This window comes from Sceloporus occidentalis, unplaced genomic scaffold (assembly GCF_023333645.1).
Source record: "Sceloporus occidentalis isolate IW3139 unplaced genomic scaffold, rSceOcc1.0.p SCAF_1, whole genome shotgun sequence".
NCBI lineage: Eukaryota > Metazoa > Chordata > Lepidosauria > Squamata > Phrynosomatidae > Sceloporus > Sceloporus occidentalis.
The window spans coordinates 39241108-39266206 of record NW_028316981.1 but is presented as its reverse complement, the minus strand read 5'-3'; the positions used below and the strand labels follow the sequence as shown (position 1 = coordinate 39266206).

General features: G+C 40.7%; 1 protein-coding gene across 1 annotated transcript in view; it reads left to right on the top strand.

The window, feature by feature from the left end:
* The window catches only part of SHQ1 (SHQ1, H/ACA ribonucleoprotein assembly factor), a 101080-nt gene that overhangs the window by 40513 nt on the left and 35468 nt on the right, over window positions 1-25099 (top strand). The window lies entirely within an intron of this gene.

The window sequence follows — 25099 nt, the reverse complement described above, 5'->3', positions numbered from 1 at the left end:
ACATGTTTGATCTAGTAACTTTGTAAAATACTAATCAAGCAAAGTAAAAACATTCCCCTTTCCCCAGTAGAGATTTTATCAATCCATTCCTCCTTGGAGTTGCCAGTCATTGTATTCTTGGAAGAAAGAATCAGAAACTCTTGAATTGTACATAAATGATGAAGTTGTTTTCTTAAAACTGTACATTTTTCACTGTAGCACCACAACTGTTGTTTTAAACATCTCTCTGCCTTGTCATAACTTGGAAAAAATAAAAAATGGCTAAATCATGTTAAAAGTACATTTTAAGTAAGTTTATATTGTATAGTCAGACCTTGGCTAGTCACTAAAAAGTAAAAGTTTAATTGGTAAGTTTACTTAGGGCCCATACAAATAGGCCAAAATAAAGCTGCTTCGGGTCACTTTGGATGTATGATGTTTAAATGATGCATGCATCCTAAGAGTCCGGAAGCTGCACCAAAGCCACGGTCCAGTCCTTAGGACTGGAGTGTGGCTTTGCCGCAGCTTCTGGCTTCTTAGGATGCATGCATCATTTAAACAGCATACTTCCAAAGTGACCCGAAGAAGCTTTATTTTGGCCTGTCTGTATGGGGCCTTAGAAACTAAACTTTTACTACTGTATATACTCAACTATAAGCCAACCTCATGTATAAGTCAAAGGCAGGTTTTGGAGCCAAAATTATGGATTTTGATGTGACCCATGGATAAGTCGAGGGTAAAACTTAGGGACATGTAACAAAGGATCTAAAGAATGAAAGAAAGGAGAATGATGTCAAAGAACTTAGAACATTCCAGTGCACATAACTGTGGTCAGACTAAAGGCTGGATAGATGAGAGAATAGAGGGGGGACAGTGCTTCCAGGATAGGTGACACCCGTGACTTGCACCAGGGAATGGTTCCTTTTTAAAAAAATAAGGGTTAAAGTACAGTAGCTACATTGACCCATGGATAAGACACAAGTTTTTTGGGGGTTTTTGACTACATTTTAAAAAGTAACTCCTATTTTGGAAAATCAAATGTAATAGATACATACAAAATTCAAATTCTGATGAAGAAGATAAAGTTTTATGTGAATATTATTTTCCATAATGGTACTAATCTGTGGGCTTTTTTTTAAATAAAAAGAATCTAATTGCATAAAATATGGAAGCAAAAGGTTCTGAGGCAGGAAGGGAAAGCGTGCTTATGTAGTAACTAGTGTCACTCATTTATAATACTGAATGTTCATTGTATTCAGTCCTTTCAAATCACCCAGCTGTTCTAAAATGAGCCAATTCTATTTTAAGGTAAGACTGCCCCAGTGAATGGTAAGAGAAGTTCCAACATATTTCATCCACTATATCTGACTTTCATTTGGGCAACCAAAAAACCATCACATTTGGCAGAGTAAGACAGACCTCTAATGATTATTCCAACCCCTCTTTCATTTTAAATGAAGTGGCCAGATGGTCTAGCCCTCTTTCTCTGTACTAGTCTAGGCCCAGTTGATACTTAATCAATTTAAATCAATCATTTTTGCTTGCATGAATAGAAAGAGATTTACATGTAGCATTAGATCAATGGTGATATGTAAAGAGAAGTACAAGTTCAGCATTTCTTGTCCTTTGTGCTTACTCATGTATATGTCTAGAAATTTTAGTCAAAAGTTTGACCCCATAAACTTGGGTCAACTTATCCACGGGTCAATGTAAGTGCTGTATTTTAACTCTTAAAAAACAAAGGAATGATCCTTTCAATATTCAAGAATGGTTCCTTTTTGGAAAAAAAATTATATATATATATATATGAGAGAACCATCCTCAGGTGAAAGGCAAGAGTGTAATCTGTCCTTGAAGCACTGACCCTCCTCTACTCTCTCATCCATCCAGCCTTTAATGTGAACATAATGTGAACACAAACAGTTATGCCTGCTGGAATTTTGTAATTTCTTTGGCATTGTTTTCCTTTGCTTCATCCTTTAGAATCTTTGTTACATGTCCCTAGGTTTTACCCTCAATATCCATGGGTCATATCAAAATCCATAATTTTGACTTCAAAATTGACTTATTCATGAGGTCAACTTACAGTCAAGTATATACAGTAATTACAGAAAACCCTGACACACTACCTCTCATTAGACATGTCTGAAAAATGGGTGACTTAAAACTGTTTTCTGTTTCTAGCCTCTAGTGTTACTATGCTTTACATAAGGTTGATAATAGCATAAACAGTAGAATGATATCTACTTTTATATGAATTATCCAGTTTTGTGAACAAAGGAGAATGAACCCACTAGCCACAGAAGAAGGAGTCTAAATTAGGCACAGCGTATTATGTACAGTTAAGAAAAGTAATATCAGCTGAGGTGTTCTTTTCTAAACTAATTACTAAACCAACTATGGCCCGAAGCAGACGGACAAAATAAAGCAGATTCTGGCCGCTTTCGGTTTGTGATATTTAGACAGTGCATGCCCCCAAAGTAGCTAGAAGACGCTCTTGAAAACGCCTAAGGCAGTCCAAAGCCACCACAAAAGAAGTGAATTTAATCTGTTCCTGCCAGCAACCTGTTCCAGATGGTGGTGGTGGCCCACTTTGGGAGTGGGCTGGGCGGTTGCTGTGGTCCTGGAGCGATCATGGCCAGAGCAGCTGGAGATTGCTCCTTCTGGGCCTTATGCTTCAGCCCTAATTTCTTTTGATCAAAGTGTTCTCCTTCTGGTTGCCCCCCCCCCCTTCCTCAGCATCCGATGCCAGTTATATCACAACTGTTGATACATAAATTAAGCATAGATCTCCTGAAAGGAGCCTGTCTACATTTTCTTGAGTTATTAGACTATGTCGATTCAGAATCTTATTAATTTCACTTGATTTCATGGATTAAATATATCTCCTCAGAGGGTGTTCATTTTAAATCTTGTTGTCTTCCTTCTGCCTCTCCATTGTATGCATAATCTCCAAGACATTCATTTTCCACTGAATGGATCCTGATGAAATTTGATTTCATCTGCTTTAGGGGGGGGAAAGGATGACTTAAATTCTAGAATATCTTCACTAAGAATTTTATATGTTGAAAGGAAAAGTACTCATTCGGCCTGATTTCAATCATTATACCATCTCAGACCATATGAAACAGTGTCAGTAAGATGCTGTAAGTTTTTGTACTTATTTATTTACTGTATATACTTATGTATCAGTCCAGAAATTTTAGTCAAAAAATTGACTCCAAATTATCCATGGCTCAGTGTAAGTACTGTACTGTGTTTTAACTCTAACCATCCCCTTCTCTGGGTAGAGTGGTGAAAGGTGAGAGAGCTTAGTCCATCCCAGGAACACCAAAAAGAATCATTGAAGCTCTCTACTCTCTACCACAGTGTTGCTTCTGGCCTTTTCAAATGCCTGGGTGGGAAAATGCTAGTGGTGGCAGGTCTTTGGTGCCTCCCCCCAAAGGAGTGCCAAGAGGAATCAGACTTTGAAGGATTTGAATACTCGATTTATGTATGTTTGTCAGTTGTTCTGGGTAAAATCACGCATAATTATCGGCACACTGCTGCTAAGAGGTGCTGTCGCACCGCCCTTGAAAGCCCTAGGTTGGGGATGCAGCAACCGCACAGTGACCCCCAACCAGGCAGTTCCGCAGTGCAAAAAGAAGCTGCAAAAGGTGGCTTCTTTTTGCACAGCGGAAACGGCACATCAGCCACCGCTGTGGCTTTTCCGCGGCTCTTTGGCGCAGCGTGATGCTGCTTGACGTGTGGTTGATAGGGCAGTGTGATGCCAGCGTGTGGGTGGGCAGTGGGTGGTCGCCACACCCTCACTCCACCCTCATGCTGGCATGTTTTGCCAGTCTACTGAGAGCCAAAGTTAAAGGCTATAATCACTGCTAATGTAATCATTTGCTTTGCTTTGCCTTTTCATCTTTTCTGACATGTGTGTTTTCTTAGCCCCTCCTGTGCTTCTCCCGCACATTGTAGTTGCTTCTCCCGCACATTGTACATTCATGATTTTCCATAGTTCTCTCCTCATCCATCCAGCCTTTAGGGTGAGCAGAAACAGTTATGCCTGCTAAAATTTTATATGTTCTTGCATTGTTTTCCTTTGCGCTGTCCTTTAAATCCTTTGTCACATGCCTCTAAGTTATACCCTCCAGGAGTCATATCAAAATCTATAATTTTGCCCCCAAAATCTGCCCTCAACTTATCCGTGAGGTTGACTTATAGTTGAGTATGTACAGTAACTATTTAACTTATATCCAGCCTTTCTCCCAGTACAAGATCCAAGGCAGCCAATCTACCTCTGCCAGACTAGTATGACTTGTGCTTTTCAGTTAAAGGTACAGGAGCCCTACTCATATTTTCCTTTTGTTCAGCCAAACCCAGTCTGACTCCCAGCATGAATATGAATATGAATATGAACATGAGATCTATGATCTCCTTTTTTTAAGACACTGGTCCCCAAAATGTGCCTTTAAGAAATTTTGGACTTCAGCTCCCAGAAGCCTCAGTCATGTTGGCCAATAGTCTTGGATTCTGGGAGCTGAAGTCCAAAATCCCTTAAAGAGTACAGTTTGGGGACCACTGCTTTAGGAGAATTACCTGTGCTGGTAATGGTAAAGTCATCAGAGTGGCTGTACAGTTTCAGCAGAAATTGCAGACTGACTTGCTGTTACACAGATTTGTCAGGCTGCTGGCAATATTATTGACAGCTCCTTAACATTTTTGAGCTGTAGATATAATAGTTTTTATGCAGGGATTCTCTAAGACCTGCAAATTATTTCAAGGGTTCCTCCATGCTAAAAAGGTTGAAAAAGGTTGAGCTAGAGAGAGGCTTTGAATCTTCTTCCTGGAGGCTTCCAAGAAAAGAGTAGATTAAGGAATTGTTCAAATGTGCTTTAAATGTAGGGTGTCTTGACTTAGCCCTCATGAAGGATACTCTTTTGGTTCTTGAGCACAATTCAAATACTGTGATGCATTTTCCTGACATAATTCCAATCATGATAGATCTATGGCTAAGGCAACTAGATGAAGACGTTTCAGAGAATCCCTATAATTTCATGTGTCTGAGGGCTTTGTCTCCAAGTGAGTTCTTACAGAGATGCTTGAATTTATTCGATTTTACTAGGAAGTCATCCCTCAGGACAAGGAATACAGAAATACAAAGAGAATGCCCCAACATACAGCCTTAGACCTAGTTACATCATTATTTTTAGTTCAACACAAATAAGCTTTTGTATTAGAATAGATAATTTTTGAAATATACTTTTAAGTGGGTGGGTGCCCTTCACTGTGTGCTGTTGTTTTGCCTCTGAGTCCTTTCCGACTTATGGTGACCCTGTGACAGGTTTTTCTTGGCAAGTTGCTTCAGAAGAGGTTTGCCAGTGCCATCCTCAGAGACTGAGAGACTGTGACTTGGCCAAGGTCAACCAGTGGAATTTCATGGTTGAGTGGGGATTCAAACCCTACTGTCCAGGGTCATAGTCTGATATCAAGTCCATTTGTCTTTTTAAGGGATACAACTGTTCCCTTACTGCTATATCAATGTAAGGTTGAAGCAGTGTGATAGTCTACACACTGGCTTTTCCCGGGCCCAGCTGGAAGAAAGGGGACTGTTATACAGCACATGCTAGCCTGTTCTTCTCTGCTCCTTCCAGCTTCTTTTACACTGTTGCACTTTCTCCAGCTGTTCCTGGAAAGAGAGACTTTATGCAAGTGTCTCCTGAGGCTTGGCTCCATCCCCTTGCTTTGTTCTGGCTGAGTTGCCTCTAGCTATTCCATTTTGATTATTGTTGCACAGAAGGTGACACCCTTGGGGAGATTGGTACTAGCTGTTGACAGGCCCAGTATTGTGACTCTTTGCTTCCTAGTTCAGTCTGCTTCAGTGCTCACCTCTGCCCAGCTTTTCAGCTTCTCAGGCAGTCAACTAAACTCCCTTGGGTGAATAGTGCTAACATGTGAAGCCTAAGGAACTGAGTAAAGTGTAAATTGCTTTTTGAGTTTTACACAATCTGTTTCTAAAGACACCTTCATAAAATCACTTCATTTCAGAAGTGTAGAGCTGTTAACCATGTTCTGTCTATTTTATTTAATTTAAAAAGAGGTTTTTCTTCCACCTTTTTAGTAGGATCTTCCAAAGCAGTTAGTGTGGCTTTACCAGAAAGACTGCACACTCCCACAGGAACCAGGTCTTATGTGGCAAAATTACAGTTTACCAGCATGAAAACCAGTTAGATGTACTTTCTTAAGAACAACAGTTTCATCACTACAAACGTGATTACGTTTGAAACATTATTTATTACACAAAAGGAAACTCAAAGCAAAAAATACAGTTCATACATTTAGATCTCAAGTTAGTACAGTGGCCCTCCATTTTCACAGGGGTCCGTTCTGAACCCCCCCCCCCCCCCCCGAAAACAGAGGCGAGGCTCATGCATATCCAAGCCCCATAGGCTTGAATGGAGCCTGTGAGTGCACGAGCGTGTGCAGGGTGTGTGCCACAGGAAATAATGGAAGTCACCTCATCGTGAGTATTCAAGGTCACGGATCCCAGATCCACGAGTTAGGAGAGGCAACTGTATACATTTACTGTTTCAAAATTTTGTAACCATTTTAATACAGGTATCTAATATACATAATGTCTTATATATCCTTGATTTCCATTGGAGTATCATTCTTGCATTCCAAAACATTGCCTAAGTTTAATTCATGTTATAAAATGTATTGTAGAACCATATCTCAATAAGTTTTATGTAATAGGACAAGTTCTCCAAAGATGTAGTAACTCTGCCTCAACTAATTTTAAGCATTGTGAAGTTTTTGTGAATAGTTTTTGGAGAGTCAGTTGCCATTGATATTATAAATCATCAAAAGTCAACAACTTTGCCAGAGTTTGATTAAATTTGCTCTACTAGTCTCATAGAGACTCATAGAGAGATAATTATGCCTGTGAGATCTTAGACAGTATGCCACACATCTTTCATGTTTAAAGGAATAGCATATAAATTTAGTTTTTGACAGAACTGGGTGAATTTTGCAGATGTAGTTGCCCCTTCAAAACCAGCCAAATTTCAGAATACAGTAGATGAAAAGTTTTTTATGCTAGTGCGGGTCTTATATTACAGGGACTTCTAAAGGAGTGTGTGAGGTTATTCCTCAAGATTTTTGTGGGCAATTCTTAAGGACTTTGGGGGTGATTTGTATGAAACTGGCATTTGTCATGGAGATGTCCTAGACAAGAATTTCAGGAAGGAGGTATAGCAGCATGGATTAAGGAGTTTACACCAGAATAATAGAAAATGGAAACAGGCAGAGGTAGATAATATACATAGAACAAGCACTTAGTATTTTCCAGGCAGACGCCCAGAACTATATTCTCCCAGGGCCCACAAATTAGAGCAAAATAGTCTCCATATTCCTATTTGAAGAGACAACTGTTAAAAATCACTAAATGCTGATTCAGTCCTGCAATATATTGCTTCATCATCACTCTCTCAAAGCCCTGGGATTAGAAATTCTGTGGTAGAACCATTTGTTGTGATTAGAAGTTAGAGCTGCCAGTCAGAAAACGATACTCTCAGCTTTCCTCATTGTGGTGTTTTTCTTACATGGAAAGTTAAGAGAGAGATGCACCAGGTTCCAGAGAGACATTATAGTGTCCCTCCAGATCCATACTGCTAACAGATCTTCAGACATTATCTAATTTGGATATGGTTCACTTTGGAACTAAATCAGCCTGATTTAGTTTAGTATTTCATCCAGACCTGAAACACACCAATCAGACGTGTAGTAGTTGTTTTTTGCAAGGCATATCAGAGACCCCTGAGTGTGCCCTTTCAAATATTTGTTTTTAAAAGGGGAAATGGGAAGAAATCCCTTAGGTAAGGTTATACCCCTGATAGCACCATTAATTTTAATCTCTTTCAGTTATGCTGATTTGTACCTTCTCTAATACAACATGAACAAATTTAGATAACCCCACTGGAAAAGGCTTTTTAGTGTGAGAGGCTCTGTGACCTCTTTTTAAAAGTTCATAAAGTTTCCTCTTTCAATTCCTTTAAGCAAAACAGTTGGCAATCTCAGATTCAGCATATGCTATACCATAAAGCATATACTGCATGCCCTGTAATTTTCTAATACTTATTGTTTTAATTACTCTCTTATATGCATTCCACATGAAATGTTCTATTAGTATGCAGTTCAGCATTTATGGATGGGTGCGACGTATTGCACAAATCTGCAAAACATGAAGGGAGGATGCTGGTAATAGGCTCTCCCAGATTGCAGCAGGTACCTAGAGAGCACTGGAGGTAGCATATAGAAAAAACTCAGCTGGTGTTGTCAACATTTTATGTTGAAAAGCCAGATGTGGCCAGATGGAAAATTGCATCTTTAACCCCTGAGGTCATACAGCATGTCGCCATTTCACTTTATCCTCCTGCTAAGCATACTTATAACACTCCCTGCTGTCAGCCTTCATACCACTTTCATTTTCCAATAAAATTAAAATTAATTTGTCAGGGTTTTTTTTTCTCAGCTATTTGAGAGGTGCTAGAAGTCTGACAGAGAGGGAAACAGCTGGATTTTCTGTATGTGCTTGAATTTTGTTTTCCCTTGCTGTCTTGCATAAAATTACTGGGCCCTGGCATCCTTAGTAATCAACTTAGAAAATTTGAGGGAAGACTACAGGTATTTTATTGTAGAGCCAGTGCAAAAGTGATGATGTGAAGGGACAGAAGCTGGTTTCTCAGTTGTTTTGAGGTTGTTGCAATGAAACCACTCCAGTTGCTTTGCCTCCAAATGATTTCAGAAGTCTAAACTCTTCTGTAAACTAGCTCCTTTGTACAGGGCAAAGGCTAATCACTCTTGTGCTTTGGTTTGTACTGACTGAGAAGAAGAGCAAAAATGTTTGTCTGGAGTTCAATAACTCTAGCTCACTTGTGAATGCATCAGACCAGATTTTAAAACTTTGTAAGTTGGGACTTTTCCTGATTTACTACTACTACTACTACTACTACTACTACAAATAATAATAATTTATTTATATTCCGCTTTTTCACAGGAAATCAAAGCAGATCTCAACAGTAAAATGACACAACATACAATTAAAATTATAATTAAAAAGACCGATCCCAAAAACCCAGCCCTCCCCCCAATCATAAAAGCATAAAATAGGATTAAACAGCAGATAGTATAAAACATGCCAAAACAAGCATAATAAAAAAGAAAAGAAAAAAAACTTGTTGGTGAATTGTGCTGGAGTGGTTATCCTATAGGAGAGAGGGGGCAGGGATGGTGATATCGGTTCCAATGTCAATATCAGTGTTAGGAGCAGTAGAAATAACAGCAACAGTAATAGTAAAAGCAGGGGGAGGCAGGTCAAGGAGGCCGATCTGGGAAGGCCTGCCGGAGAGATCCGTCTTGATTGCCTTTTTAAAGGCTTCCAAAGTGGTAAGATGACGGATCTCGTTCAGCAGGTCATTCCAGAGCCTGGGAGCAGCAGATGAAAAGGTCCTCTGGGTCACCGCAAAGAGTCTTCTTAGGTTGTAGCAGATTCTTCCCAGAGGACCGAAGTGTGCAGGGTGGGTTATATGGAAGGAGGTGCTCCCGCATGTAGTCTGGACCCAAGCCATATAGGGCTTTAAAGGTTAAAATCAACACCTTATATCTTGCCCGGAAACTGAGAGGCAGCCAGTGGAGAGATTTTAGGACAGGTGTAATATGGGCAGTTCTAGGTGTGCCCATAACCAACCTGGCTGCCATGTTTTGTACCAGTTGAAGTTTCCGAACTTGGCACAAGGGTAGCCCCATGTAAAGCGCATTGCAGAATTCAAGCCAAGAGGTTATCAGTGCATGTACAACTGCTTCAAAGTCTCTCCTTTCCAGGAAGGGGCACAGCTGGTGTATCAGCCGAAGCTGATAACAAGTGCTTCTGACTGTCACATCCACCTGTGCTGACAGTTGAAGCAATGAGTCAAGGAGCACCTCAGACTGCAGACAGACTCCTTCAGGGGAAGTGTGACCCCATCCAGAACTGGCTGACATAACTCCATTCCCAGATTGGGGGTCCCTATTGCAAGTACCTCCGTCTTACCTGAATTCAGTTTGAGTTTGTTTCCCCTCATCCAGTCCATTACCGACTGAAGACAGACATTCAGAGGAGAGCTGCCATCCTCAGTCGCTGCATCAGCCCTAGACATAGAGAAGTATATTTGGGTGTCATCAGCGTACTGATAACATCCCGCCCCATGTCTCCGGATGATCTTACCCATCGGCTTTGTATAAATGTTAAATAGCATAGGAGACAGAATGTTGCCCTGAGGGACACCAAATTTTAGCTCTTTTTTTAGAAGAGCAGCTGTCTCCCAGCATCACCATCTGGAATCTACCTGAGAGGTAGGAACGGAACCACTGCAAAGCAGTGCCCCCAATTCCCAATTCTCCCAGGCATTCCAGAAGGATACCGTGGTCAGTGGTATCGAAGGTGACTGAGAGGTCCAAGAGCCCCGGCAGGGTCACACTTCCCCTGTCGGTGCCCAGACGGAGATCATCGACTAAGGCGACCACGGCAGTCTCAACTCGTTGTCCTAAATTCTTTGTGAAAATAATGGCCTAGCTGGACTGATACGGAATCCTTGTTCTCTTTCATGACAGCTAGTCACATAAATCAGATGTTTGCAGGCCTGAGTGTGGGAATGTGTCCCTTCCTTCTTTGCTCCTGCCCTACTATGATTTGGTGGTATTTGTGTCTAATATTAATCCAAGTTTAATTGTGGAGCTGCAAATCATACTAAAGAGAGTAGTGAACGTGATACTATACTAAACATGAGTAGTGAAAGTGGTACACACTTTGCTAAAATATTGTGAAGACAAACAAGGAAAACGAGAGTTTGTTTTGACAGAAGGAAGAAGCATGCACTTCTAAGGCTGGCTTCGTTTTAAGCATGCAAAGGAAACTTGTATTACCTTTGAGACTAACTGCAAAAGAAAAATTGTAGCATGCTACATCTTCTTTCACACAGTGTCAAAGGTGCTACAAGATCCCATTGCATACTGATATTCCAGACTAACAGGGCTATGCCCCTTTATTTTAAGCAGTATAGTTTGGAGGGAGATGTTGTTTCACCAAGTCATAAAGTCAGCATTCACATACTCTTATCTAAATTGGGAGTTCTTATCTTCTGTATCTCCCAGATTAAGGGGTCTACAGTTTTTCTCTGCATGGAATGTTGCATTTTTACATGAATTATTTCATTGAGAGTGATGACCATGTACTGGTTTCTTTTACTGCAACAATTAAGAGATAGATTTAAAATTGGCTCTTCACATACATAGAAGAAAACACCTATATTGTAATTACTTCTGAGTGTGAGTACCAAAAGAGATTCATTGATATGCATTAAATCTTTCAAAAGTACACCTTTCGTAATGCTTCCAATTAGGTCACTTTCACAGCAGTCCCAGAGTGTCTATTTGCCTTTGAGTGACAAATATGCTTTGGTTATAGAGCAGTCCATGAAGGCTTCAGCTTATCCTGTGATGACTTTGCAACGGCAGCTCAGCCGTTCATGACCCAAAGGCTCAATTATTGTAATTCCCTCTTAGCACAGCTTACAAGCAGAGCATCGCTGTAGCTGGCAGCACTTTCAGAACATAGCAGCACATCTGCTTATGCCTCTGAGCAGACATGCTGGGTTAAGCTTGTCCTTTATTCATTCCTTGGGTGGCCTATAGCCATGGATAGATAGTGTTAAAGCTCTTGATTGATGGAAGCCATTGTTGCCTTTTTCATCTCTCTGGGACTTGACTATACAAGTGTGTCTGCTCATCTTCTGCCTGTCTTATTAGACTCTCTGGGCAGGGGCATGGTAGTTAAATGCACTTGTAACTTCATCTTATCTAGAGCTATATGTAAAAACCAGTGTGGAGTAGTAGCTCAGATGTTTATCTTAGAAAGACCAGGCTCATATCCCACAAAGTTCAATGTGTGATGCTAGGACAGGTTGTAGGAGTCAGTGTCTAATCTGTGTAGTAGTTGTAAAGGTAATTGGGGCAAAGGAGGAAGGAACATGACCATGTTTTCTTTTGTGACCTGAGAACTGAGAGAAGCAGCCTGAAAATGGCTCCTAAAGCCAGAGCAAGACATGGAAGTGAAGCCCAAATCGGCAAAGAAGTGGCCAGTGAGAAGATAGGGAAGTATTTAAAGTGCAGGGCAGTGGATAGAGCATTTTTTAAAGGAGTAAGACAGAAGAACAAACATCCCTTTACTTGGTCTTTGCAGTGGATGGAGAATGTTTTTGGCGATGTTGCAGTAGCCTTGAGCCATGGTTAGATCATTTCCTTGTGAAATTCAGTTTGGTTGTAGTGGGCCCACCCTCTCGGGGTGGGGAACCAATTATGAGAGTGTGTCCTGAGATACTTAAGGAGTTTGAACAATTTCTGAATTCTCTGGAGGATTCTCCAGCTAACAGGGCTGGCAATTCTATCGAGGCCTTGATGGCATTGTGGAAGCTTGAGATGAAAGGGGCTATTGATGCAGTTGATCTTAAGCACCCAGTCCAGAGTTTTAAACCTGTAAGCCTTGGTACAGTCAGCCCTTCTTATACATGGATTTTTTATACACGGATTCAAGCATCCACGGTTTGAAAATGTTCAAAAAAAGGTATAAATTTCAAATATCAAACTTTGATTTCCCATTTTTATAAGGGACACAATTTTGCTATGTCATTATATTTAATGGGATTTGAGCATCCATGGGTTTTGTTATCCATGGGGAATCTTGGAACCAAACCCCAACGTATAACAAGGGTCCACTGTATATTGGTGGTCCATGGGCAATGAAGCAGGTTGGACAAAGAATGGAGTGCAGGTGGCATTGATCACTGAATGAATATGACCAAAGGTCTGCTAAAATTCTAAATAAAAAACATGCATTGCCTCTATTATTACAGCATTAATATGCTGCCCAGCAGAATTGTTCTGAGTGGTGAAGAGCCTGGTAAGATGAAGTTAAGAGAGACCAGTAGTAGAGCCTTTGATTGCTTGGTATGACAATTTTGCAAAACTGTTTGAGGGAAAAATAGCTCCTAATTGTTCAGAACATGATGCCAGTTATCACAAAGTCTTCCATTAGGTCACATTTCTTGAGATCAATTTCAGTAGTTGTGGCCTAATGATGTGAACATGATGCTTGAATAAGTATGTCCCATCACATATAAGCTTGAATATTTTGGACCATATGTAGCAGTGATTTCCTTTGCCTGAAGAGAACCTTCCTTGACCCAGTGGCATGTGACCACTATCACCCTATCATTTCACAGAATTACAGAGTTGGAAGAGATCTCAAGGGCCACCAGTTCAACCCTCTGCCATGCAGGAATACACAATCAACAGATGGCCACCCATCCGCTGTTTAAAAATCTCCAAAGAAGGAGACTCCACCACACTCTGAGGCAAAGTATTCCACTGTTGAACAGCTCTTACTGCCAGGAAGTTCTTCCTAATGTTTAAGTGGAGTCGCTTTTCCTTTAGTTTGAATCCATTGCTCCATGTCCTGTTCTCTGGAGCAGCAGAAAATAAACTTGCTCCGGCTTCAATATGACATCCTTTCAAATATTTAAATAGGGCTATCATATCACCTCTTAATCTTCTCTTCTCCAGGCTAAACATACCCAACTCTCTAAACTACTACTCATAGGGCATGGTTTCCACACCTTTCACCATTTTAGTCTCGCTCCAGTTTGTCAGCATACTTCTTGAACTGTGGTGCCCAGAACTGAACACAATATTCCATGTGAAGTCTACCCAAAGCAGAATAGAGTAGCACTATTACTTCCCTCGATCTAAACACTGTATTTCTATTGATGCAGTCTAGCATCGCATTGGCTTTTTTAGCAGCCCCATCACATTGTTAACTCATTCTCAGTTTGTCAGCTCCAGTTTGTCAGCATCCTTTTTGAACTGTGGTGCCCAGAACTGAACACAATATTCCATGTGAAGTCTACCCAAAGCAAATAGAGTAGCACTATTACTTCCCTCGATCTAAACACTGTATTTCTATTGATGCAATCAAAAGCATTGGCTTTTTTAGCTGCCCCATCACATTGTTAACTCATTCTCAGTTTGTGGTCTAGTAGGACTCCTCGATCCCTTTCATAAGTACTGTTGTCAAGCCAGGTTTCCCCCATCCTATATTGTGTATTTCAGTTTTATTTATTTATTTATTTATTTTGCCTAAGCGTAGTATCTTATGTTTCTCCCTGTTGAAATTCATTTTATTAGTTTTTTATTCCCTTTGGACAAAATACTTGAGCATACTATGGCTGGACAACGTCAGATGTTCTTGTAGGAAGCGGGTTATTTGGACTAATTTTAGTATGGTTTTAGGGCAGAGCACTGAACTAGTTCTCTCTTAACTTTTGCCTTTTTTAAATTATTTAAATTATTTACATTATTAATCTGTAAATGTTTCAAGTTGTTTACATTTACTGTGCTCTGAGATCTTATGATAGAGGACAGGATATAAATATTCTAATAAATAAATAGCTGTTGGCTATATAAGCCTGCAAGGGTCTGACCCCATCTTTCCACATTCATTGTCTGGAAAAAAGGATATGAAACAGATGATGTTGAATTGGCTCCTGTGAGTTCAGGAGGTGTGGCAGTGCCACTCTCACTTGCTTGGACAGAGGCTTCAATAAAAATGTAATAAAACAATATACTCTGTTTTGTCAGCAATTCCACTGAGCAGATGTGGACATAAATCCTTTGACAAGGAATACTCATAAGAGACACTGTTTTCTTGCTCTTATAAAAGAGCAGAGATTCTAACCTGCATTTTTGAGGCCATGAGGGGCCTGGTAGAAGAGTTTAAAAATATAATCAATATCTATTCAAAGCAATGGTTGTTATTCAAAGAACAACTTTAAATGGCTAAATCATAGTACACAGGTTTCTCCCTCCCAGCCCCCTTTCAGTCATATTACACACTAATTTGGAAAATCAATTACCATCTAGCATGGGGTAACTACTGTTCCTTGCAGAACTGATTTTGTTGTTGTGTGTCTTAAAGTTGTTTCTCACCTAAGGCGATCCTATTATGGGGCTTTCTTGGCAATGTTTGTTTAGAGGAGGTTTGCCATTGCCTTCCCTTGAGGCTGAGAGCATGTAACTTGCTCAAGGTCACTTGGTGGGTTTCATGACCGGTGGGGGGGATCAAACCCTGGTCTCCAGATTTGTAGTCCAGCACTCAAACCACTATGCCACACTGAGCTGATAGTGTCTTTCTTTTTTGTGCTAATACATTCAGTGATCAATGCCACCTGCACTCCATTCTTTGTCCAACCTGCTTCATTGCCCATAGACCACCAATATAGATGAACTCTAGGCTATATTCCTTTTTTGAAGTTTTGTCTCTGGTAACTCAGCTAAGCATAGTTCAAGTTGGAATGTGAGTTGAATTTGTTCAGGAGTGCTGTGTTAAGATCATCTTGAAAAACACTGAGAAAGACACTTGGGAAAACCTGTAACATCTCCCCTCCCTGCCAATATTGTGCAGTGATATTGTATATCAGTCCTGTTCATCCCAGCCAGAATGGACAGTGTGATGACCTGATGGGAGTGCAATATGTCAGGGTTCCTGTCCCTGGTATGGCTAGCAGTGAAATTTTCTGTGTATACATAGAATGGGATAGCAGCAAGAAGCACTGAGTGATACATAAGAACAAGAACCAGAACATATTCTGTGATTGGTCTGACATCTGTGGAGAGACAGCCTTGGATTCAAATGCTAGTCCTGATGACAGTTTTGCTCCCCTACACAACTTTCTGTCCCTTTGCTTCTTACCTAATAGTAATCTCCACACCTGGAAGCCTCACATTCTCCCCCTCCCCCAAAAGTCCCTGAGTAAATGACTTGGAAAATGGAATCAGTCATGAAGAGTAAATGTACATGTGTCTTTATTCATCATGTACAAATTGGAGAGAGACACACATGTGCTACTAGATTTTTATGAAATGATGGACAAGCCATGTACCATTCCATCTATTTTATAAAAGCCATGAATTGCCCATAATAATATAATATGTGCCTTAGTGACATTCATGCCATTTTATAATTATGTCATGCTTAAAACAAACACCAAGCATGGTACCATCTCAGTGCAGATCTGTCACTCTGCTCCCATTTATATGCGTCTGTATCTTACACTGCTGCTTTGAACTCATGGAGGAAGAAATAGCTACAAACCTAACAAGCCAGGAAACTGGGGCAGCTGTATAATTCATGATTGCAGTGCAGCGCCAAATCATAGAGTTGGAAAATACCTCAAAGGCCATCTAGTCCAACCCTACCAAATGTTATGCCTGTGCTTTCTGCAGCAAATGCTTGAAGTCCAGAAGTAATGCTAACTAAGTGTATATATTGTTGTTATATTTATTTGTATTCCATTTATCCCCCAAAACTGGGACTCAAAGCTAGCTCACAATTTAAAAGAACAATACAATTAAAAGCATACAAAATGTGAACATTAAAATAGAATTAAACTGTTTAAAACAATTCACACTTGGGTTAAAGGTATAAAAGCTCTTAAAAATGATTTGATTGGAACAATGCTGCACTCCATAGCCCATACTTCATAAAAACGTTCTGCTTTCTATCTAAATAAAATCCTATCTAAATAAAATGATTTTAGCCTGCTGGCAAAAGGACAAGGTGGGGGCCATTCTGTCACCAAGAAGGCCATCTCTTGCATTCCCATCAAATGTGATTGTGATTGAACTGAAAGAAGGCAGCTCTGGATGATCTCAGGGCCAAGGCCAGCTCCTACAGGGGGATATGGCATGTTAGATAGCCAGGACCCAAACCATAAAGGGCTTTGTAGGTTTGTAGCCCTTAGAATTGTGCATACAAACAAGCTGGGTACCCAGTTAACAGTTTGGTTGAAACTCTTTGGAAAAGTTGAAGTTTCCAAACACTCTTCAAAGGCAACCAAAAGTAGATCGCGTTGCAGTCTAGTCCAAACAGGATGTAACTAAGGCATGTACCACTGTGGCCAGATGTGACATTTCAAGGAAGGGATGCAGTTGTCACAGAAGTTGTAAATGTGCAAATGCACTGCTGGCCACCACAGAAACCTGGGCCTCCAGATTAAAAGCCAAGTCCAGGTGTATACCTAGACTGTGAACCTGTGCTTTCAGGGGGAGTGTAACCTCATCTAACACAGGCTGTGCCTATTCTCTGATATGCTTTACCACTGACCAACAGCATTTCTGTCTTGTCTGGATTAAGTTTCAGTCTTGTTTGCCCTCATCCAGTCCATTATTGATGACAGACACTGGTTTAGGACCAATTCAGCCTTCTTGGCTTGGGATGTTTTGGAATCTTGAATGGTACAGGCCTGCTATTACTTCCCCATTTTGTATATTTACTATAGAGAATACATTGGTGTTTTCTCCTCAGCAATCCCAAGAGTGCTCAGTCTGGTCTGGATAGTGGCATGTCCTAAGAACAGTTGCTTTTGCATAAACTTAGGATCCTCTCATAGCAGATGCCAGCAAAAGTATGCTGTAAATGCAAAGGCTGTCATAAATCATCTCTGTGTCATTGAAGAGAGATCTTAAGTCCTCCTTCCCTTCTGAGCCTCTGTATTCCAACATATATTTAACTTATTCAAACATACATTTAACTTACATTTCTTTATGCTGTTTTTTGTTTTGCTGAAAGGCTTCTTGTTTGCATAAGGAAGGAAATGGCCTTTATACACATTATGGACAAATCGCAGATTTGTGCAGAGATGGACAACTAAGTTCAAACTTGTGCAGAAAGGATCTGTTCTGGTAGAAAAGCTTTGCATCCTAATTGAAAACATACCTACTCTGTTCCTGTTACCTCCTGGGACAAGGCTCAGCTGCTTTGTTTTAGAGCAGAAGATCATGAGCTAATACTGCTTTTCCCAGCCAGGTGTTTTGAGGAAGTAGCCTTTGACAGTGACGGCCATGACTTGCTGTCTTGAGCACCTTGAATCACAATAAACAAATTTAATTCAGTTTTAAAAACTGAGATGCTAAATTAGTGAAGAAATAGAATAAAATTAACATGCTATCAACAAGAAAACACATTTTATTCTGGTAGTTGGATACAACTAGGGATGGTAATTCTAGATTTGTCCATTCCCAAGAAGTGTCAGGAAAAAGGAGTAAAATTTTCTTCCTGCAGCATCAAGACACTTAGGAACTTTTTGTTTTTTGGCTGAAATGACAGGAAATCATGTAACTTTGTGAACAAAGCTACAGAGCTTTCCAAAAAACAACAACAAAAAACAACACAATTTTCTGGAAGGCTGTGCAGCTTTCCCATAAAAGGTACAGAGCCTTACAAAAAAATGAAAAAAGCACAAAACAGAATATTGCACAGGTTTAAATGTTGCACAGCTTTAAAATCTGTTTTCTCCTAAAATACAGAAAGGGAAAGCACAAAATGCGGTGATGCTTAGCTTCAATCAAGTTATAGTTGTATAGCTTCAAAAGTTTCCCCAAAAAAGAGGAAAAAAGCATAGAACAGAAGGTTGCACAGCTTTAAATGTTAACCAACTTTATATGTTGCACAGCTTTAAATGTTAATCACTTTAAATGTTGCACAGCTTTAAAATAAGAATAGAAACTACTGCCCCAAAAGTGCAAGAAACAGTACACTTCCACAGAACAAACAAGCTACATATACACACAGATACTACTTTAGTATTTAGCTTTATATTTGTACAGTCAGCCCTTCATATCTCCCCCCCCCATAAGAAACAACACAATCCCGTTATTCCTAATGGTGGTGCAGCGTGCCACATACCACTATTTGGGACAATGCGGCTTGCCATCCGTGGATGCTGAAATCTGTAGATGGCGAGGTCCCACTGTATAAGCTTTTTTATTTTGTGCAGTTTTCCCAATCAAAAAAATGATGTAAGCTTTTATTTTTTGGAAAGTTGCAGTTTCTCAGACTGCACAGTTCACAAAATGTGCATGTTTTGTTGTGCTGGAACAAAAAGCCATTCCCAAAAGGTTGCAGAAACTTTGGGGGTTCTGTTTTTCTTTCTGAAAATTTCAGGAAGTCCCTCAGGAACTCCAAATCCAACCCCAGTGGGGAAATTTTCAAATACTTGTTCCATCTCTAATTACAACAAAAAATCATATTTGCTAGGATAAAGACTCATACAGGCTGGCTGTGATTCACATTAGAAAGTAGTTCCTGAGGACTTAATCTGGCCATCTGGCTTGGCTCTCTGGAACTGCTCAGCACTCTTGGACTCATGATCCCTGCTTTTCAGCACTTGAAGGGACTAAGCAGATCAATTTCACCAGGGCATCCTTCCTTTGAAAAAGTTTCTAGATGCCAGAAGACACCATGAATCAACACACACTGGACACCATTACAGAGGGCAGTGTGAATATGTTGGTTCCCAGATTTCACATGAAATCTGTTCCTAGAATTGTCAAAAATAGGTTTGGATTTTCCCATTTCTAGTTTTCTGCTTATTGGTAGGTTAATATGAAAGATAAAATGTCCCTTGAAAAAAACGTTCTGTGTTTGTGTTCCTTTTTGTCTACTACACACATGCATGCACACACACACACACATATCAGGATACCCAGTGAATTTGTGAGATTATTTTAAAACTTGTGTGCTGTCTTTTCCAAGCTTGAGACATTTTACATAAAAATGCAGTAAAAGAAGACACACCAGCAAATGAAATGTGCTGATCAAGACTAGTAATTTACAGAGGCCCATTTCCTCGCAAGTGAACTACCAGAAACCACTCCAAATGGGCAGAGCTTTCAGCATTTCTGGAGGGTGGTAAGGAATAGACTAGCTGAAATAGATAGCATTATAAATCCTGCTCTTGATTGTGTTTACCTCACACAGGCTGCATCCACACTGCAGACATAAACCACTTTAACTTTCATGGTTTAAAGCTATGGAATTTTGGGAACTGTAGTTTTGTGAGACATTTAGCCTTCTCTGTCAGAGCGCTCTGGTACCACAACAAATTGCAGTTCCCAGAATTCCATAGCATTGAGCCATGGCAGTTAAAGCAGTGTCAGAGTGGATTGTGTCTGCAGTGTGGATGCACTCATAGTGAGGGTAAGCGATATTTTTAATTAGTCCAGGCATAATGGAACAAGACATTGTGCCAGAAGGTGACATTCCCAGGGCAGAAGGCCCTCAGCCAGCTACTGGGAAAGAGCAGAGGACAAGTCAGACTAGCACTGTTCCTAATGATGGAACTGGACCCTAGCCAAAAGGATGTTCAGTTGCTGATATCCTCAGATGTGAAAGTGTGGAGCTGCATAACAGATATAACAGGAAATGGAATGGGAAAAGTATGAATTGGGAAGCTAAACACTGTAAAATAAGAAGTGAAATATCTACAATAATACTTGGTAAAGTGGGAAGCAGTAGGAAAAGACGAAAACTGCATTATGAGTGGATAAATTTATGCAAAGATGTCACAGTCCTGAATTTGCAGGACCTGAGCAGGGCTGTTGATGACTGGAGGCCTTTGAAGAGTGCGGAGTTGCCCACTTTTGCTTTGAAGGGAGCACCAGGAATTTAAAATGAATCTGGAAGAGGCAGGGCAGATAGTCCAGTTGCTCCAGATGTGGCTCACTATGTTCTCCCCATGTTAATCACCTGAAATCATCTTCAGGCTTAATCCAACATAAAGCTTAATACAGTAGTTGATCCCTAGGCTGACAAAAGTGTGTATGTATGAAGCCCTCCCTTCATCCACCATCTTGAGGGAGAGAGAGGCAGGCTAGCTCCAAGAGGCCTACCTGGAAGAAGACAGGCCCTCCCTTCATCCACCATCTTGAGGGAGAGAGAGGCAGGCTAGCTCCAAGAGGCCTACCTGGAAGAAGACAGGCCCTCCCTTCATCCACCATCTTGAGGGAGAGAGAGGCAGGCTAGCTCCATCAGGGCTAGGCTGAAGAAGAAGAGTCCTCCCTCTGGTCCATCTGCCTTGGTCCAGGCCTCAGAGGGAGAGAAGAATGCTGGACCTGATTCCCTTCCCCCCTCACCATTTCCTTCTCCTTTTGTGTCCTGTCTTTTAGATTGTAAGCCTGCGGGCAGGGAACCGTCTATTATCCCCTCTGTTGTAAACCACTTGGATTCCCAGTGATTGGGCGGTATATAAATAAATCCTATTATTATTCCCCCCTCCCCCTTTTAAACAAAGCTCTTCCACTAAATTTCAAGACTTTTTTCAGGATATTTTGAGTGGCTTTTCATGTTCCATGTGGGCATTTCTTGGGAATGGAGGAAATTTCCCCCTGCAGCTGCAAGCAGTTCGAGATTATGTCCTCTACTTGTGACATGTTTTTAATGATGCAACTTGAGAGGAGACATACACAGGGTTCCCAGCTCCTCTCCTACCCAGGCACTTAGGTTCAATGAGGTGGTTATATCATGTGCCTTCAGGCTATGCCTTGGGACCACTTCAACCATTATAGCTTGGTTTTTTGAAAATGATGTATCTCACCCTGCCTGTACTTTTGACAAGCCTCTTGTGTTTTTATGTCTCAGTGTCCCAGTCTTCACCCTTTTCATTTTTTGTTTCACTTACTACCCTGAAGCACAGAGCTTCTAAAATAGATCATAACAGTCCCTTTTCCCCACCTTGTTACTGCAATATTTCTGGACGGGCATTTTATGAGTAATAGAGGCTGTGTAATAACAGTGTATTATAGAGATAAAGTAACAGTAGGTTTGCCTGGCAGGCTGGAGGGAGTGACAGGCAGGAATATTGGATGCCAGAAATTTGCCTGCCTGTCTTCTTTTTTTAGCATCCCTGTAAAACACAGCTTTTAAACGTGGGATTTGAACTCCCTTCCCAGCTGCTCCTTTACGTTTCCTTTTGATCTTCCTTCCGCCCCCTCCCCCTGTCTGTTCCCTGTCCTTTCCTCACTACAGTTCCTATTCCTTGCGGCTGAGTCAGAATGGTGCACCTTGCCACAGGTAGCAAGGAGATGCAAGGAAGGCTCTTCTCCCTTTGGGTTCTTCCTTTGATTTCTCTGTAGTTGCGGGGCAGGAGGCAGGTTGCTATCAGCTTGCAGAAAGGGGGTCAGTGATTCATGTCATCTCTTTCCAGTCAGCACTTATCTGCTGTTTCCTCCTGTTTTGACTACAGGGACGACATGTAGCCCATGTAGCTGTTGCCTTTTTAAGCAGGTGCAGCCTGCAGCTGTGATCAAAGAAGGGAAGCTGCTCACCATGCAAATAGCGTCTTTCTGTTCTGTTCTCAGGCTTGTCAGGAGCTGACATCCTTTGGCAGCCGCTCTACTATCAGCCACTTAACTGGGGTGAGCAGAGACAGAAGGAGAGAAAAGGAAGGGCAAATGTTCCTTTCTCGTGCATTCTTTGATGTTGTATTGAAATGATAATCTCCAGTTTTATGGGGAGGGCGATGGGGATGGGAGAATATCCCTCTCATCCCCTGTTCAGCAGGGATGGCCTGTGTCACCAGAAGGGCTCGAAGCCAGTGCCTGCGGCTTGTAGCAGCAGCCAACACGAGATGCCCTGTGGACAGCTAGAATGGTGGAAAATCAATATATTACAAGAGATGTGGCTGTGTCATTGGATGGGAGAGAGCAAACCAGTGCCTGCCTTCTGTGAAGTTATCTTCAGAATCTTGTAAATCAGTAGATCAGTACTTCTCAAACAGTGGGACAGAACCCCCAGGGGAATGCAAGAGTTGCTCAAGGGATTTGGGAGACATGGAGGCCCTGATCCCTTCTCCTCCTCCTTCTCTTCCCAAACCTTTTAATGTGTAAAAATTAGACATGTATTGAGATAAATATTGAATTTACTTAGAATCACAGAATCATAGAACTGGAAGAGACCTCAAGGGCCATCCAGTCCAACCCTGGCACGCAGGAACTCTCAATCAAAGCATCCCTGACAGATGGCCATCCAGCCTCTGTTTAAAGACCTCCAAAGAAGGAGACTCCATCACACTCCAAGGGAGCGTGTTACACTATCGAACAGCTCTTACTGTCAGGAAGTTCCTCCTAATGTTTACGTGGAATCTCTTTTCCTGTAGCTTGCATCCATTGTTCTGGGTCGTATTCTGTGGAGCAGCAGAAAACAAGCTTGCTCTATGCTCAGTATGACATCCCTTCAAATACTTAAACATGGTTGTCATATCACCTCTTAACCTTCTCTTCTCCAGGCTAAACATATCCACCTCCCTAGGTCTCCTTATAGGGCATGGTTTCCAGATAAAGTAAATAGAAGTGTCCTAATTTGAATGTTATTTCCTTATAATATATGAATATACAGTGCCATGTCATAAGCAGCTTTCATAATCTTTTTATTCACAGATCTCATCAATTGGGTGTGTGATTTCTACATATAGATATAAAGGGAGGTCCCAAGGGTAAAAAAGTTTGAGTACCACTTCCATAGATCAGTATTATGCATTACTCTTAATTTTAAAGGAGATGGGCTTGTAGTTTTGTTTTGTGTGTTTCCCCCCTATTATGAAAGTTGTGGAAGGCAGCAATAGTTTAAACCAGTCAGACCTAGCAAGATAGTCATCATAGTTCTGTTCCTTCAGATTGTACACAAGTGTGGCTGGTGGGTCATTTTGCACATAATTCTTTAATATCCAGAATCTAAATCAGTGCTCTCGCTAATTAATTCTTGCTTTGAAAGGAGCTTGGATAAGATCAGCGTGGTTAAGTATACTCCTACTGTGAAATCATATTGAGATGATAGTGACAGTGGGAACTTGGCTCTGGCTTATACACACAGGACTGGAACTTCCTATCCATTTCCCATTTCTCTTTCTATTTAAAAAGGAACACAAGTCATTTGATTAGTGCAGAATCAGATTCAGTATTGCCTAATATGTCAAGAGGGAAAGACATTGAACATAACCCTGAGAATTTAGAGCCTGGACTATTAGGAAGGATGTCAGATGCAATGGTTCCTTGTTATCCACTGAGGTTTGGTTCCAGGATACCCCGTGGATAACAAAATCTGTAGATGCTTAAGTCCCATTAAATATAATGGCATAGCAAAATGGTGTCCTTTATATAAAATGGAAAATCAAGGTTTGCAGCTTGAAATTGATACTTTTTAAAAAATATTTTCAAGCCATGGATGCTTGAATCTGTACATAAAAATATCCGTGGATATGGAGGGCCGCCTGTACTTTAGACAATAAAACTACATGTTTATACTGAGTGTATACATCCATGCATAAAGCTAAGGGCCAAATTAAATGAGATGGCAACAGAACTGTGTGTAGAAATAGATTTCTTGTTGAATCCAGTATTAAAAAAAAAGTCAGTGGGATTCAAACCAAGGCACAGATGTACTGAAGAAGGGACCTGAACAAACACACATGTACCATCTCTGTTTTTAATCCTCTTTTCTTATATGTAGCTGAGAGACTTGAAGTAACACTCACTGTAAGAAAGAAAGCTAATCTTTGGGGGAAAGCTCAACTGGGGGGAGAGTTACAATAAAACAGTGTTACTTTTAAATCTCCCTCTATTGGCAGGGTCTTACTACTGTCACCTCTAATTGCACCCTTGGTTAGATGGATAAAGATTCAGAGATTCCTGAAACCACTGTTCAGAGCTGCAGTTAAATTACAGTTTGTTCACTCATAATTTTTTTTGTTCTGTGTGTGTGCAGATGCATGCATGTCTATCTGAGTGTATGCACTGAATGAGTCATCCGTTTCATTATTAATATTCTTTTTCTGCTACACTGCTGGAACATGAGACTTGTTTTTTCTGGCTCATGCTAAAGGTCCTTCTAGCCCTCCGTTCGGCCTCCAGCCAAGGCCAGTCTATTGCCAGGAAATTGTGTCGCTGCTGAGTACTTTGATTGGCTGCCATGCTTGGGACCTAGTTGACTGTTAATATCAAGCTATTACTGAAGGCTAAATAAAAACCTCTACCCCTAAAGAAAACATTGTCTGATGTTCTTTCTTTCTTTCTTTCTTTCTTTCTTTCTTTCTTTTTTTCTGTAGTTTACTAATCTTTGTCCATCTCACGTAACATCCCTTCGTAACATATTTATTCTCAGTCAGTATGGTTTAAGAGATTTTCTGTTTTTATCATGAAAATAGATGAC